The sequence below is a fragment of the Tupaia chinensis genome, unplaced genomic scaffold, assembly GCF_000334495.1.
Source record: "Tupaia chinensis unplaced genomic scaffold, TupChi_1.0 Scaffold000322_1, whole genome shotgun sequence".
Classification (NCBI taxonomy): Eukaryota; Metazoa; Chordata; class Mammalia; order Scandentia; family Tupaiidae; genus Tupaia; species Tupaia belangeri.
Window position 1 is genome coordinate 192,329 of NW_006159816.1, and position 16,539 is coordinate 208,867.

Sequence of the window (16,539 nt, forward strand, 5' to 3'; positions counted from 1 at the left end):
TTATAAGCGTTATATCTACTTGATCGATTGATCCTTTTACTACAATATAGTGCCCTTCTTTGTCTCTTCCAACAGTTTTTTTTATAAAGAATTACTTATTTAATTTTATTAATTAATTAATTAATTAATTCATTTATTTATTTATTTTAATTTGATAAGAGAAAGACACAGACAGAGAGAGAGAAGAAGCAAGAAAGCAAACCACCAGATTCAGGATGTGAACCATGGTCAGCCATGTGATAGTGGTCAAGGCCTTAATCACCATGCCACCTGCTGGTTCCCCCAACAGTTTTTTTTTTAAAGCTTATTTTGTCAGAAATTATTATCACAACTCCAGCTTTTTTTTTTCCTGAATGGATAAAAGCTGAAAGCTTTTCCACTAAGGATGCCCACTTTCTCCACTCCTCTTCAATATAGTACTGGAAGTCCTCACCAACACAATCAGAAAAGAGGAAAAAATAAAAGGCATTCAAATAGCAAAAGAAGAGGTGAAACACTCTCTATTCGCAGGTGACATGATTGTATACATAGAAGGTCCAATGGTTGCCATGAAAAAAAAAAAACTATAAAGAAATTGAAAGCTATGGGTTTCATACAAGATATTATTGGGGGTTACAATGGGGTATTCACAAAAGCAGTAGGAACAGAAAAGAAAAAGAAATAAGCTGTCTCCTAATTGTACTCTACAAAGTTCATTGAATCCAATAAACTTAATTATCCAATCTCCAATAAGCAAAGCATATAAACCACAATGAGAAAGACCATATGATATATCTTCTCTCACTGATCTTTGGCCATTATCAAACCTGGCTTATCTAATTATGACTGCCCTTATCCTCTTTTCAGTGCAATCTTTTACATCTCTTCATAGATGCCTGCTATGATTCTGATATCTGTTTACGAGCCTCCATTACCTAATATACCAATTACCACTTTGCAACTACTGAAAGAATTTAGAATCCTTTGCCACAAGGATTGTTTCACTTTCCTAGCCAGAGATTGTCACTTGATAATCAAGAAATGAACTTTCCTATGAATGACCAAGAATGTTTACCATCTTTACTTCTTAATCTATTGAAGTCCAGACACCTCAGGATGATAAAATTATGAGCAGGACTTTTTAGAATAACAGCTACATTTTCAAATGTTGGTAAATTGGTTTTGTTTAAATTTAATTTATAAAGCTTTTAGCACAAAACTGTTGTGACATGCTTCCTAATTGCAGAGGTGGAGAGGGTTGCCTTTGTAAACATTTTGAAATGAAGAATTTTTTTTAGGTGACACAGTTATTTTTTACAAATTACAATAGTATTATTCATAGACTTGTAGTATTTTCTTCTATTTATTTATTTTCCACTAAAATTGAGTAGTATTATTTCTCTGGAGAGTATAGTAAACTCTATGCTTTTTTCTGGGCCTTAATTCAGCTCTGAGGATCTCTTTAAGCGTAAAGTATGTCCTATTTACATATTTATTATTTATTTGCTATAGGATGTGTGCACTTGAAGGGGAGTCAGAGAGACACAGAAAGAGGGAAAGTGAAAAAACATCCCCACACACAGGGGGATGACCATGCCACAATCTCTTCTCCTTCATTCTTCTTTTGGGATTGTGGGGACACACACACACACACACACACACACACACACACACACTCACACACTCTCTAAAGATGATATATGAATAGCCAAAGGCATATGAAAAAATACTCAACATCCTTCATCATAAGGGAAATGCAGATTAAAACAACCATGAGATACCTCCTAACCCCAGTCAGAATGATTAAAAAAAAAAAAAGTGTTGGTGAGGGTGTGTTGAAAGGGGAAGTCTCTTACATTGCTGGTGGGAATGTAAATTAGTCCAGCCACTGTAGAGAACAATTTGTAGATTCTTCAAAAATCTACAAATAGAACTGCCATATGATCCAGCAATCCCACTCCTTGGTATTTACCCAAAGGACAGAAGAATTCTTCATCGGAAAAATGCTTGCACATCGATGTTTACTGCGGCACTATTCACAATTGGTAAGTCATGAAACCAACCCAAATGCCCCCAAACAGATGAATGGATTGAAAAACTGTGGCACATATACTCTATGGAATACTATTCAGCCATGAAAAACAGCAAAACCCTGGCTTTTGACAGAAAGTGGAAGAATATGGAAGATCTACTGCTGAGTGAAGCAAGCCAGGCTATGAAGGAGAGACATTGTTTGTCTCCACTTAATATATACCAAGTGTCTACACTCTATGTCTGAAACTGATTGACTAAAGGATATACAAACACAATAAATGGGTGTAAATACCAGACATAGTGTGTGTGGAAGAGTAGGGTCAGAGGAAGGACATTTAGAAGAAAAATACGGAGGTCAAGCATTAATGGGACAAAGAAATGTGATATTTCTTTGAAGCTATTTTATAGTTTAATCAGCTGAACTATGGAGAATTGTTCACATATTGAAATATTCACTTTGTAAGCTAAATAATGTGATTGAATGTATAAAAGAAAATGAAATTAAAAAAAAGAAAATAAAAAAAGAATCTAATTAATAGAGAGCTTTGTATATTGAAGAAATAGAAAAAAGGCCTATGTGGCTTAAGCAAAATTAGTTAGAATGAGCGCACCAGTGGAAGGAATCATCTAGAAGAATGCTTTTGACACGTGGATCAGCACCTATCACTCTCTTGCTCTAACTCCTACAAGAGCTTCTCATTACACTTAGAACAAAATCCCAGGATTTTTGGGGGGACCTCCAAGACAGCACAATATGATTTCTGCCATCCACGTAACCACTCTTTCTCTGCTTACTTTCCACCAGCAACACAGCTTCTTGTTTGTCAACCAATACTCCAGGTATCTCCAGTCTTAGAGTATATTTATTTGTTGTTCTTTCTGCTTGAAATTCTCTTTCCATGAATGTATACATTGGCTTCTTTTATTTCATTTTTATTCTCTACTCAAATGTTAAAAAACTTCAGAGAAATCTTTCTTTACTGTCAGTATAAAATCTAGCTCTCTTACCTAATCCTTATCTATTATTTTATGCTGCTTCTTCCAGCTGCTATAGCTGTAAAAGAAATTGCACCAGGGGACCAGCAGTTAGCATAATGGTTATGTCGCTGGACTCCCATGTAGTCAACCGCGGTTTGAGTCCTGGACCCGGTGGCTTAAACTCACGCTGGGCGTGTGTGCGTGCGTGCCCAAGATCCCGAGAGGAGAATGGAGGAGAAGGGATTGCAGCGTGGCCATTCCCCCTGGGGGGTGATTTCCTGCTTTCTGTCTCTCTGTCTCTCTCTGTCTGTCTGGCGAGCGCAGGCACCCTATAGCAAAAACCTCTCAAAAAAAAAAAAGAAAAAAAAAAAAAGAAAAAAGAAATTGTACCAAAGCATAAATTGCTTGAAACAACTGTAATTATTTATTCTTTCTCACAGTTTCTATGGGTCAACAATTTGAGAATGACTCAGCTGGGTAATGCTGGTTCAGGGTCTCTTCTGAGGCTGCAGTCAAGACAGTGGCTATGTTGTCATTTCTTAGCCTTTGCTCACATATTTAACATCTGGTCTGGGAAAATTCAAAAGTTGGGGACTGGAACACCTTGGACTCGAGCATGGTGGCTCGATGCTCCAAAGGCAAATGTCCTGAGAGAGAGCGAGCCAGGCAAAGTCACATTATCATTTATGATCTAACCTTGAAATGTCAAACCATGTCACCTTTGCTGCGTTCTATTGGTTCAGGAAGTTCCAAAAGTTTACACAGCTTCAAGGCAGGGGAGGAGATGTACACTCTTCATGGAGAAATGTCAATGTGATATTGTAAGAAGATAACGTGGGATGGGCTAAACATATATCCTACAATATTTGGAATATATACTCTTCTATGTTATTTGATTCCCTAAAGTAGTTTTCACTCTATTTATTGCCTGTTTCTATCGCTAGAAGATAAGCCCTACAAAGGCAGGACTTTGGACTTTTTTATTACTGATCAATCTCCTTTGCTACATAAACCAACAATTATTAGGTTGCAGGGAAAACTCATGATATTAGTCTATGCAAAAATGTGTCATGACTTTCCTGATAACCCAAGAATATATAAAATACATTCAACATTTTCTGTTGTTGAATAAATTAATATTTCCTGAATCAGTGATCTTTTACATTGAAGGAATAGGAAAAAGGTCCATGTGGCTTAAGAAAAGTTAGAGTGAGAGTAGCAGTGAAGGCTGTGACACTAGTTTTCAGAGATGGAAGAAAAGTGATCTGTTGATGATAATAATATCTTGACTTGATTGCTGTGCACCACCTCTGTACTGGAAAAAAAAAACATTTTGTACACTGTAAAGATGCACAGTGATTAAATGTAAATAGTGTAAAAAATAAAATAAATTAAAAAAGGAAAAATGTAAAAGATTCTATAAATCCTTCCAGAGGCACAATAAGAGAATAGAACACACTAAATTATCCTAAAAGTGAATTGGCTTTTATGATGTGTGCCTAAATAGAAAAAAGAAAATAAATGCTTTCTGTATAATATTTTGGAAAAAAATGAGTTTTTTTCTAACATTATTCTTACTAACTTCCAAATCGTAATAGTAGGAGGAATGTAAATTTAGTTTCTAATCTCTTCATGTGCATAGATTATAACATTGCAAAGAGCATCTTATTCTTTCAGTGACAGCGATACACGTACCACAATCTATCTCATACTACACCAGTGAAGAGGAGTCGTGTGATACAGCGACCTTAACTACCTACTGGTAACCGTTCACGACAGACTATTGATATCCAGAAGAAAATATTCTTTGAGTCTTGAGTGCAAAGTTGGGAATTTTTTGAAGCTAAGAAATATGCATTTTAAACTAATTTTCTATAATTCTCAGAGTAGTGTTTTGTAAAACAAACATGGGGCTTTGCCTAAAATTACCCTTTAAATAATAGTCCTTGAGGGCATGAAAATTATTATACCAACAGGGAAAATGGGCAATTTTTCATTCAAATTGAAAACAACCTAAATATGCATAGTTAGAAGAAAGTTGAGAAATTAATTATATGCTACCATCTAATGTACAAACATTTAAAGAGATAGCTAAAGATCATTTTTTACTACTGACAGGATTATCTAACAAAACTCTTTGATAATTAACTAAAAAATCAGAACTAATAATAAAATTCCACACATTAATTGGATAGAAAATAATATAAAAAATTGACTCTTGGGACCAACTGTTGGCCTAATGGCCATGTCACTGGACTCCCACGTAGTTGACCACGGTTTGAGTCCTGGACGCAGTTGCTTAAACTCATGCCAAGTGCATGTGCATGCATGCCCGAGATCCCGAGAGGAGAATAGAGAAGGAGGGATTGTGGCGTGATCATCCTCCTGGTAGGTAATTTCTCGCTTTCTGTCTTTCTGTCTCTGTCTTTCTGGTGAGCACACACACCCTATAGCAAAAACCTCTCCAAAAAAAAAAAAAAAAAAAAAAGCCACTCAGTTTTTCTAAATAAAGAGCAATGATTAGAAGACAAATAGGTAAACAAAATATAATAACAATAAAATGTGAAATATTTAGAACTGATAATAAGGTATGAAGGAATAAACTGAGAAACCATGCAATAAAATAGTCCAGAGTGTAGTTTTTTGAATTGGACACATCTGGGCTTAAATCTAGATACTGTCTAGGGGCTTAATCTCTCTGAGCTCAGTAATCTTTGTCTATAAAATGAGTATAATAATTGAAATAATGGTGTGAGATGAACAATAATGCGTGCTTGGAAAAAGCCCTTAAAAATAACATCTATTAAATGCAATTTAAAATGCATCAAATCTTTTAAATAAAACTGTGGCACTTACATAAGAATAGACAGATGGAACAATAAAAAAAGCACAGATGCTTCAAGGACAAATACTAGTATATAAAAAAAAACTGCTTAATAAGGACCACAATGCAAATCATTAAAGACAGAAGAAAAATTTCAAAAAATGGCTCTAGATTTTTGTGGAGAAAAGTGGGCAGATGTATATTTTTCACCTAAATTCAGATAAATTCCATATAAATTACAGCATTAAATAAACAAAATGAATCTCTCTATCAGAATAAAATTGAGATCAATAAGCATTGGACACTGATTTGGGAATATTCTTCCAAAGCAAGTGAATGATAGGAGAATCAGAGATGAGATGGACAGATTTGACTATGTGACAAATTAGGTACATGTGATACCCAAAATTTTAACAAAAAGTAAATTACAAATGATAAAAAGAAAAATATTTGCATCATCCATGGTATGACAAAAGTTAACATAAATAAAGAATATTTACAAATCAATAATAAAAATTGTGAAACCCCTTAAGAGGAAAATGAACAAATATTGGAGCAGGTAAGTTTTTAAAGCATTAAGAAGATGCAAAAAAAAGGAAATTAATATAAGGAATCTCATTACAATGAATTAAATTAATGACCCTTTTTGCTTATGAAATTGGTAAATTATTTGAAAGAAAACGTATGATATCCATTGTATTTGTGGATAGATAGTGTTCCTTGAAACTGGAATGTTCATGTACTATAGATGAGGAAATATATCAGGGTAAATGTAGGAAATTTGTACTGGATTTATACTCTTGACATAATTTTTTTTAAAGAAGTTTTGCCATAAGGTGCGTGCACTCACTGAAGGAAGAGAGAGAGACAGAACCATGAGAGGGAAAGTGAGAACCCCCTGGGGAGATGGTCATTCTGCAAACCATTCTGCATTTTTAACCTGGGATCTTGGGCATGCATGCACACATGCATGACGTGACTTTTTATTTTTAAATTTTGTTTTATTATTATCATAATCTTGTTTATATTACATCGCATCACATATAACTTTACAGTGTATTACGTTTCTATTTCCAGAAAGAATACCATATATATCAGTCAATACAAAGACATTAAAATCCCCATCATCATCATCAAATAGCTTTCATTATTTTTCCCAGATTATTATTATTATTATTCCAATTATTTTTTTAAACATTCAATCACTAATTGCATGGCACGACTTTTAAGCCCCTGTGTTCAGGATGCGAACTGCAATTGTAGTGGGAGGCCAGCGACGTAACTGCTATGCCATCTGCTGGCCCCAACACAATCTTTTTATATGCAAAGTTGTTCTTAGAAAATAAGTAGAGATGCAGACAAGCAGTGTTATGCAAAAATATTATAGAATTATTTACACTAAAGAAAAGTGTGAAAAAATCAGTTAGGATTTAGCTAAATCATTGTTTAACCAAATGATTGTATATTTTGTGGTAGTTAGATGAATAATTTTGAAGAAGTATTAGAAAATAGAAATATATTCATAATATAATCTTAAAACGATAAAAGAATATGTACAATTTTACACAACACTACATCATAATCTAATCTTTAGTAGTTATTTTCTTTCAGGGGCTATGAGCAACTTTCATTTATTACTTAACATTTTTTTTGGTATTAAAAAGAGTATGAAAAGAAAGTTGTGTTTTTTTTTAGAGGTTTCTGTTATAGAGTGCCCGTGCTTGCTGGAGAGACAGAGAGAAACAGATACAGAAAGCAAGAAATCACCTGCTAGTGGGGATTGCCTTGCTACAATTTCTTCTCCTCCAGTCTCTTCTTGAAATTTTCGGCATACACATACACATCTGTCCAGCATGAGTTTCAAGCCACTGGATCTGGGACTTGAACTATGATTTGCCATGTGGGAGTCCAGCAAGGTAACCATCATGCTATCTTCTGATTCCAAAAAGAGTTTTAACTCTTCAGTTTGTAAATTTTTATTTCCTTTGATGATCAATTTCATATTCATGTAGCTCAAAAATCTGTATCTTTTAAAAAATATAATCCTTGATATAAAATTTTTTTTTTTTTTTTTTTTTTTCTGGATGATTTTACCATAGAGCATCAGAAATCACCAGAGAGAAAGAGACAAAAAGCAAGAAATCAAGAGATGGCCATGCAACAATCTCTTTTTTTTTCCTATTTCTAAATTTATTATCATAATCTTGTTTATATGACATTGAATCTCATATAACTTTACAGTGTATTACATTTCTTTTTCCAGAAAGAATACCATATATATCAGTCAATACAAAGACATTAAAATCCCCATCATCATCATCAAATAGCTTTCATTATTTTTCCCAGATTATTATTATTATTATTCCAATTATTTTTTTAAACATTCAATCACTAATTGCATGGCACGACTTTTAAGCCCCTGTGTTCAGGATGCGAACTGCAATTGTAGTGGGAGGCCAGCGACGTAACTGCTATGCCATCTGCTGGCCCCAACACAATCTTTTTATATGCAAAGTTGTTCTTAGAAAATAAGTAGAGATGCAGACAAGCAGTGTTATGCAAAAATATTATAGAATTATTTACACTAAAGAAAAGTGTGAAAAAATCAGTTAGGATTTAGCTAAATCATTGTTTAACCAAATGATTGTATATTTTGTGGTAGTTAGATGAATAATTTTGAAGAAGTATTAGAAAATAGAAATATATTCATAATATAATCTTAAAACGATAAAAGAATATGTACAATTTTACACAACACTACATCATAATCTAATCTTTAGTAGTTATTTTCTTTCAGGGGCTATGAGCAACTTTCATTTATTACTTAACATTTTTTTTGGTATTAAAAAGAGTATGAAAAGAAAGTTGTGTTTTTTTTTAGAGGTTTCTGTTATAGAGTGCCCGTGCTTGCTGGAGAGACAGAGAGAAACAGATACAGAAAGCAAGAAATCACCTGCTAGTGGGGATTGCCTTGCTACAATTTCTTCTCCTCCAGTCTCTTCTTGAAATTTTCGGCATACACATACACATCTGTCCAGCATGAGTTTCAAGCCACTGGATCTGGGACTTGAACTATGATTTGCCATGTGGGAGTCCAGCAAGGTAACCATCATGCTATCTTCTGATTCCAAAAAGAGTTTTAACTCTTCAGTTTGTAAATTTTTATTTCCTTTGATGATCAATTTCATATTCATGTAGCTCAAAAATCTGTATCTTTTAAAAAATATAATCCTTGATATAAAAATTAGTTGTATATCTTTATTCAGTACACTGTGGTTTTTAAAAGTATGCATACAATGTGAAATAATCAGATTAAAGTAATAGACATGTTTCCTATTTCTAAACATTTATTATTGCATTGCATTGTACACCTTTGAAATTTGCTCTATTGATTATTTGGAAATGCATATTAAATTGTCACTGATATTCTTAACTGTGCTATACTATTCAATAACCCCTTCATTTGTTGACATGCACTCTTATATCTGTTAAACATATTCTCCTGATCTCTGAACTTCTCTTTTCCAGCATCTGGTATCAAGAGAATATAAGGAAGAAACCCTTAAGTCTTGATCTATCAACATCAAGCATTACTTGATATCTCCATACTTTGAAAGACCAAGGACTTACGGTGCTGCCTTCCTAACTTTTTAAAGTCAAATTATTATTTTTTATATTCTATCATTAAAACTTATGACATATTACTCTTAAAAATTTATATTTGTATCTTAGTTTTTCAACCTTAACTTATACTTAATTATCCACATTATAAATTGAGAGTATCAACTTCCCTCCACCTCTCATCCCTGTTTTTATGCCAGTGGTAGCTATACCATTACTTTTACTAGATTCTGAATGTTTATATTTTTATTCTGCATCTACAACAAAAAAATTCATGTTTTGAGCTGGCAGATGGTGGATGGTTATGTAGCTGGACTCCCACATGGCTGACAACAGTTCGAGTCCTAGAGCTGGATGCTTGAAACTCACACTGGGTGTATGTGTGTGTGTGCCCAAGTTCCTGGGAGGTGAATGGAGAACAAGGGATTGTGACATGGCCATCCCTCTGGGGGATAATTTCTCACTTTCTATCTCTCTGTCTTTCTCTGTTCCTCCTGCAAGTGCACATGCTCTGTAGCAAATCTCTCAAAAAAAATTCTTATTTTATCTAAAGGTTGAATATACTAAAAAATTTGTCAGAGGGTATGTGTTCTTAAAAGAGAGAGAGAGAAGTGAGAAAGAACTCCACCCACCATGGGACATGGTCACACCATAATTACTTCTCCATTTCTCCCTCCTTTCAGAATTTTGGACATGCCCACATATGCACCGGGTGGGTTTTTCAGCCACTGGATCCTAGAATTGAACTTTGCAGATCCATCTGCTTTACCTAAAAACCAATAAACAGTGTTTGATAATATTATGATGATAATTATATAAATATTACTGAGGTACATAAAACATCTTGCATATTTGGGACCCACTGAGAAAGAAATGTAATGGTTTTTCTTCTTTGCCTTTTAAACAACTTTATTCAGATCATATTAAATTCACCCATTTAAAGTACATAATTCAAGGATATTTAATAAATATACAAAATGGTACAATCATCATAATCCAATTGTAAAAGATTTTCATGTTTTCGTCACCTAAATAAGAATCTCAGATCCATTTATGATCACCTCCCTTTCCTACCCCTAGCCTCAAGAAATAGCTAGTCTACTTTTGGCTTCTATAGATTTTTCTTTTCTGGACATTTTAAATAAATGTAAACATACAATAGGTGGTTTCTTATAGTGTTTCCTATTCCCTACATGTCAGAGAGTGTATTAGTATGTAATTTATTCTTGAATAGTGAGTGATCTATTTGCATTTATCACATTTTGTTATCCATTCATCAGCTAATGGACATTTGGGTTGCCTCAGCTTTCTGACTATTAAGAATAATACTAGAGACTAGCAGTTGGCAAAAAGACTATGTTGCTAGACTCCCATGTAGTTGACCACAGTTTGAGTCCCAGACCCTGTGGCTTAAACTCATGCTGGACCCATGAGCATACATGCCCAAGATCCCAAGAGAATGGAGGAGAAGGGATTGTGGTGTGACCATCCCCCTGGGGGGCGGGGGTGGTGATTTCTTGCTTTCTGTGTTTCTATCTCTCTGTCTTCTTGGCCAGCAAGCACACCCTGTAGTAAAAACCTCTCAAAACAAACAAACAAACAGAAAAACCCAAAAAACCCAAAAAGTTTAAGCCACCAGGTCCGGGACTCGAACCACAGTTTCAAGCGTGCGATGTCATTTTGTTAGCCATTATGCTATCTGCTGGTCCCTGCATTTTATCTTAATACCATCATCTTCTGCCCCTTTCCAAAGTTTACAATTATCTAGAGTCTGATGTTTATTATTTCTTTCACTCATGCTAACTATATATATATATATATATATTTTCTAATCAGTAAATACATGTCATTTAACTGTGTACATTTTTGCTGGATTTGAGTTTTACTCAGGATTATTTTCATGAGATTCACTTGTGTAGAGAGTATTTTTACTACGGGTCATACATTTCCACTGTATTATCCATTGGCCATGTTATCAACATGCAATGCATTATTCATTTTCAATTAGTAGAAAGTTAAGTAGACTTTTTGTTTTCTTTCTTTTTCTTTCCTTCGTTTTGCTGTGGCAAACGATATCGTTATAAATATCCTTGTGTAAGTTTCATTTCTACCTGTAGGACAATATTTAGGGTAGGTATTTCTTCAGCTTTTCTGGATGTTGGTATAGCTCTTGCCAGTACCCACAACAGAGAAGAAGGCTCCTTTTGCCACATTCTAACCAGTATCTAGTATTGTCAGATATTTTTCCCAAAACTATTTTTCCAATATTTGATTTTTTCAGTCTTTAGTCTGTCATGCCTTTACATGTAGTCTCATTTAATACATCAACCCTATGAGGAAGATGTTATTATCATGCTCACTTTATATATGGAGAAACAGATACAGTACCGTAACTTGCAAAAGCTATATAATTCTATCAGTGAAAGGGTAAGGATTCAACCCAGGTGGTCTGGATCCACAGTCCATGCTGCAAAATATCTTGGCATCAATAGGTCCTAAAGTTATTTTATAAAGTTTTGCTGCCATTCCTAATAAGGTATTAGGTAAATACAAATGAAGGAACTACTTATTACAATAATTTTCTGAAAACAAAGCAAAAGAGATGGAAAGTAAGACAAATACATGACTTATTGGATCACCTTCTACCCAATATTCAATATTTTTCCTGCAATTCTTCCCTCTCCCACCCAGAACTTACACTGAGTATTTTGTTTTGGCAAGTGTACTTTAATCTTTAGGAATCCTCTACTGTGTTATTTCTTATTTCTTATTTTTATGTCAGAATTTTTTGCTTTAAATTTTAAGAATGCAACATCTAAAATTTTTCTCAATATTTTAATGACAAAATAGTTGCATGCTATTCTCTAGGTTCTATTCCATTCTTTTTAATGTGCTCAGTTTTGTTTTCATTTTATTAAAATATCTTGCAGGCTTCAATTATAAACTAGAAAAAAAATCCTTTGACTTCTCTACATTAACAGAAGTAATTTGTTGCTACTTCCTGAGGCAGAAGATGAACTTGGTTAAGGATTTAAATAATGAGCTATTTAGGGCTGTCTGATCTAGTTTATTATTCAAAGTTTTATATTATGAAATATGAAATGGAATAATTAAGCTTTTTTTTGGAGAGGTTTTTGCTATAGGGCATGTGTGCTCACCAGAAAGACAGAGATAGACAGAGAGACAGAAAGTGAGAAATCACTCCCCGGGGGGGATGGCCACGCCGCAATCCCTCCTTCTCCATTCACCTCTCGGGATCTTGGACATGCATGCACACATGCCCAGTGTGAGTTTAAGTCACTTGGTCTGGGGTTTGAACTGTGGTTGACTACATGGGAGTCCAGTGACATAGCCATTATGCCAACTGCTGGTCCCAAGCATTTTAAATAGTAAGTGATCCAGTCTTAAATCTCAATATGCAGTAGAAGTGACATGTAAAAAGCAAAGGAAAAATTAATTGTAATAATGGAATGAAATTTGTCAACATAAACTTAAGTAGACTGGTCCTCACTGTTTACCTTACAATATCATTGATAAGCTGGTCGATGTGGGGTTAAAATTTAACGGCATATTTAGAAAATCATTTGTGGATGACAAGGACTTTGTTATCTTGGTTCAGAAAGTAATGGTAGAATTCTTTATTTCTTTTCTTTTCTTTCTTTTTTTTTTGGTTTTTGTCAGGGGAAAGTGAGAAATCACTTCTCAGGGGGAATGGCCATGCTGCAATCCCTTCTCTTCCATTCTTCTACTGGGATCTGGGGCATGTGCACACACATGTGCCTGTAGTGAATTTCAAGCCACCAGTTCTGGGACTCAAACTACAACTGACCATGTAGGAGTCCAGCATCATAACCACACCACCTGCTGGCCCTGGAGTGCTTGCTTTTAGTGAAATTTATTCTTTCTTTCTTTTTTAAAAAAAATTTTTATTACCATAATTCATCTTTGAAAGCAGAATTTAGATGATTTTGGTTATCTTATTACAGAAAAATCAGGTGAGATTTTATTCAATAAATGCAGCTAGGATTATACATGAAGGCATACTAAAGGTAAAATTTGTACTTTCAAAGCAAAGATTAACTTATTTGTGATAACGCTCATTAATGCTCATAGAAGTGAGATCTTGACTTTAAGAAATTACCTGCTAACAGAGATATTAAATTTGGACTGAGTTCTGGAAAGATCTTGCCTTACACAGGAACTTTAAACTTCATTTGATCTAACCTAATTTTTGAATAAGGAGGTATTTTCTATAGAATTTTGCAAAGGTACTTTTTACCTGTTATAACTTGGACTATTAGAGGCTATCAGTGTTGTTGAATAGACATGGTAATTTGACATAGGAAGACCTTTTGATAATAAAATGACAATACCTGTTTTAAAGGATTGGCTTTGGGGACCAGCAGTTAGTGTAATGGCTATGTCACTGGACTCCCATGTAGTCGACCGTGGTTCGAGTCCCGGACCAGGTGGCTTAAACTCACACTGGGCACGTGTGCATGCATGGCCAAGATCCCCAGAGGAGAATGGAGGAGAAGGGATTGCAGTGTGGCCATCCCCCCAGGGAGTGATTTCTCACTTTCTGTCTTTCTGTCTCTCTCTGTCTTTCTGGTGAGCACACATGCCCTACAGCAAAAAAAGAAACAAAAAAGGGATTGGCTTTAAATCTGGAGAATATCTCTGTTTCTCAGTTTCCTCGACTGTTGAATGGGACTACCTCACAGGTATTTCATAAGATTTGATATTTTTTTAGAGAGTTTTTTTGCTATAAGGCATGTGCGCTTGCCAGAGAGACAGAGAAAGTGAGAAATCACCCCCGGGGGGATGGCCACAACACAATTTCTTCTCCTCCATTCTCCTCTCAGAATTTTGGGCACACACACACATGTGCCCAGCTTGAATTTTAAGGTGCTGGGTCCAGGACTCAAACTGCGGTCGACTATGTGGGAGTCCAGTGACGTAAGCATTATGCCATCTGGTGATCCCTGATTTGAAAAGGTAATACATGTTAGGTAGTGATAAAAGTGTCTGACCTATGGGAAACAGCCAGGAAGTACTGGGTGGCTTTACCTATCTACTAGTTTTGAATATTTCTACCCTAAAACTCAAGGTAAGAGGCAAGGTTTTTGCAGGGAGAAATAAAACTGTATCTGGGTTTCCAAACAAACAAGAAGAGAGATTGCTTGGAAGTGTATTTTTCTTAGCAGCTTGCGGATAGCAATAGCTATTATGGAGCTCATGCTCAAGGTCTGTGCTTGTTTCAAAGAAAGCTTGCCATGTGTTGGAGGCTTGGCAGACAACTTGGTTCTGATTCCTTTTATGTCCACTCTCTCATTTTTTTCTTTTAAAATGCACAAACACTGCAGCATTAGTTTCCCTCTTCTCCCTCACTCCCTTCGTACTTTTTTCTCCCTTTCTATTTCTTTCTCACTGTCACACACACACACACACACACACACATACACACACACACTTTTTCTTTAACACATGCACATAAGTGCAGTCACATTAGTTTCATTTTATTTATTTTTTTAATCCCCAAAGGAAGCATGGAACAGGCTGTGTGCAGCTGCTGTGTTTTCCACTGATTAAATTGATAGTTACCTACTGAGTGGAGTTGCTAGGAGAAGGTGAATAGCATGATTACGCATCAATTGATGCACATATTCTTTCAGTAACAACCTGTGGCGCTCTGTAGTCTGTCTGCATGGCTCTTTATATTATTTTCTCTTCGTTGACATTCATATTTGTTGTATTTATTGTTAGAGCATGATTATTTTTTAAATGCTGGTTCCTGATCAATTAAGAGATAAAAACCTTGGCATTTAAACAGGCACTTTTTTCTCGGTGTGGTGCTGCTAGATACTGGTTCCTACCATCTGTTTTCTTATTACATCCTGCCCTCCTTCCGTTGGTAGAGAGGAATTTCAGCTTCTTCTGGAGCGCGAAAGTCATTCACGTTTCTCTCCTGCATAACAGAGCTCGTAAACTGCAGGAATTCTGATGTGCTTCAGTGCACAGAGCAGTAACAGATGAGCTGCTTTCCGGGAGAGCTCGAACACTCAGACGGTCAGTAGTACAGTAGCAAGCTCACACGTGTGGATCGTCCCCGTGAGGTCAGCGCGCCTGTTTATACTGTTGTCTGCTTGGGGGGGGGGGAGGGTGATGTGCTGAGCAGTGGATATATGCCTGTCAAAGTCAATAGCAATTCTAGCAGAGGCTTCCCTCCCCTCTGTACATCCCAGCTGTGTTGATAGATAAGTGATGCTACTGTAAAACCATTTGAGATTTATAGTGGACTGAGGAATGCTTGTTCTAGCTGCTGAAACTGACTGTAACTGTATTGCCCTAGGAGCTTCAGGATGGGGTCGACTGCTACAGAAATTGAAGAACTGGAAAACACCTCTTTTAAGTACCTCATAGGAGAACAGACTGAAAAAATGTGGCAACGCCTGAAGGGAATGTGAGTAAGCTCTTTGCCTGGTGGTGTGTTTTTGTTTTCCCTCAACGGTTTGACTATTAACATGACTAATTGTTAGTGCTATCTGCTTTTGTGGACTAGTGTTTCCTTTAGAAAGATTTTTCTCTTGAAAAAGAAAATGTGTCCATTGAGCTAATAACTTGTTGAGGGATGGATAGCTTTTTGTACCTGCACATTTTATGTAAAGTAAGTAACTCCTGGAGAAGTCACTTCACTGTTATACTAAGGTTTCTTGAATGCATTCTGCATGGGCTGTTGGGTGTGTGGTTTAGATATGCAGAAAACTAATTAGGAAAGCTCTTGCCAGGTACTTGCCAAAATAAAATTTTCTTCAGGTAAAGAGAGAATAAGACTCTTTTTTTCTAGGTAATTAGGTCTTCAAAAATAGGATAGGATTAATATGACAATAAATAATTATACTCCATTGTTCTGATCCTTTGTGTCTTAAATAGCGATATTTCTATAAAACTTGTTTATGTGGTGATATAGTAGCAGCATCTCAAACTTATTGGAGAGTTTTGGCTTTAAATGAATCAATTCACTTCTTCTGAGAGTACAGGATAGGTACTAAGGTATATATTAACCCTTAATAAGATGGGTCAAGAGCTATGCACTTATGCTA

General features: G+C 35.4%; 1 long non-coding RNA gene across 1 annotated transcript; it reads left to right on the plus strand.

Moving 5' to 3' along the window:
* Positions 1 to 14,982: 14,982 nt before the first annotated feature.
* LOC106735189 (uncharacterized) lies at positions 14,983 to 15,902 on the plus strand. The gene is made up of 3 exons (XR_001370599.1): positions 14,983 to 15,066; positions 15,416 to 15,552; positions 15,789 to 15,902. It is a non-coding gene; the product is annotated as an uncharacterized LOC106735189 (long non-coding RNA).
* The last annotated feature ends 637 nt before the right edge of the window (positions 15,903 to 16,539 follow it).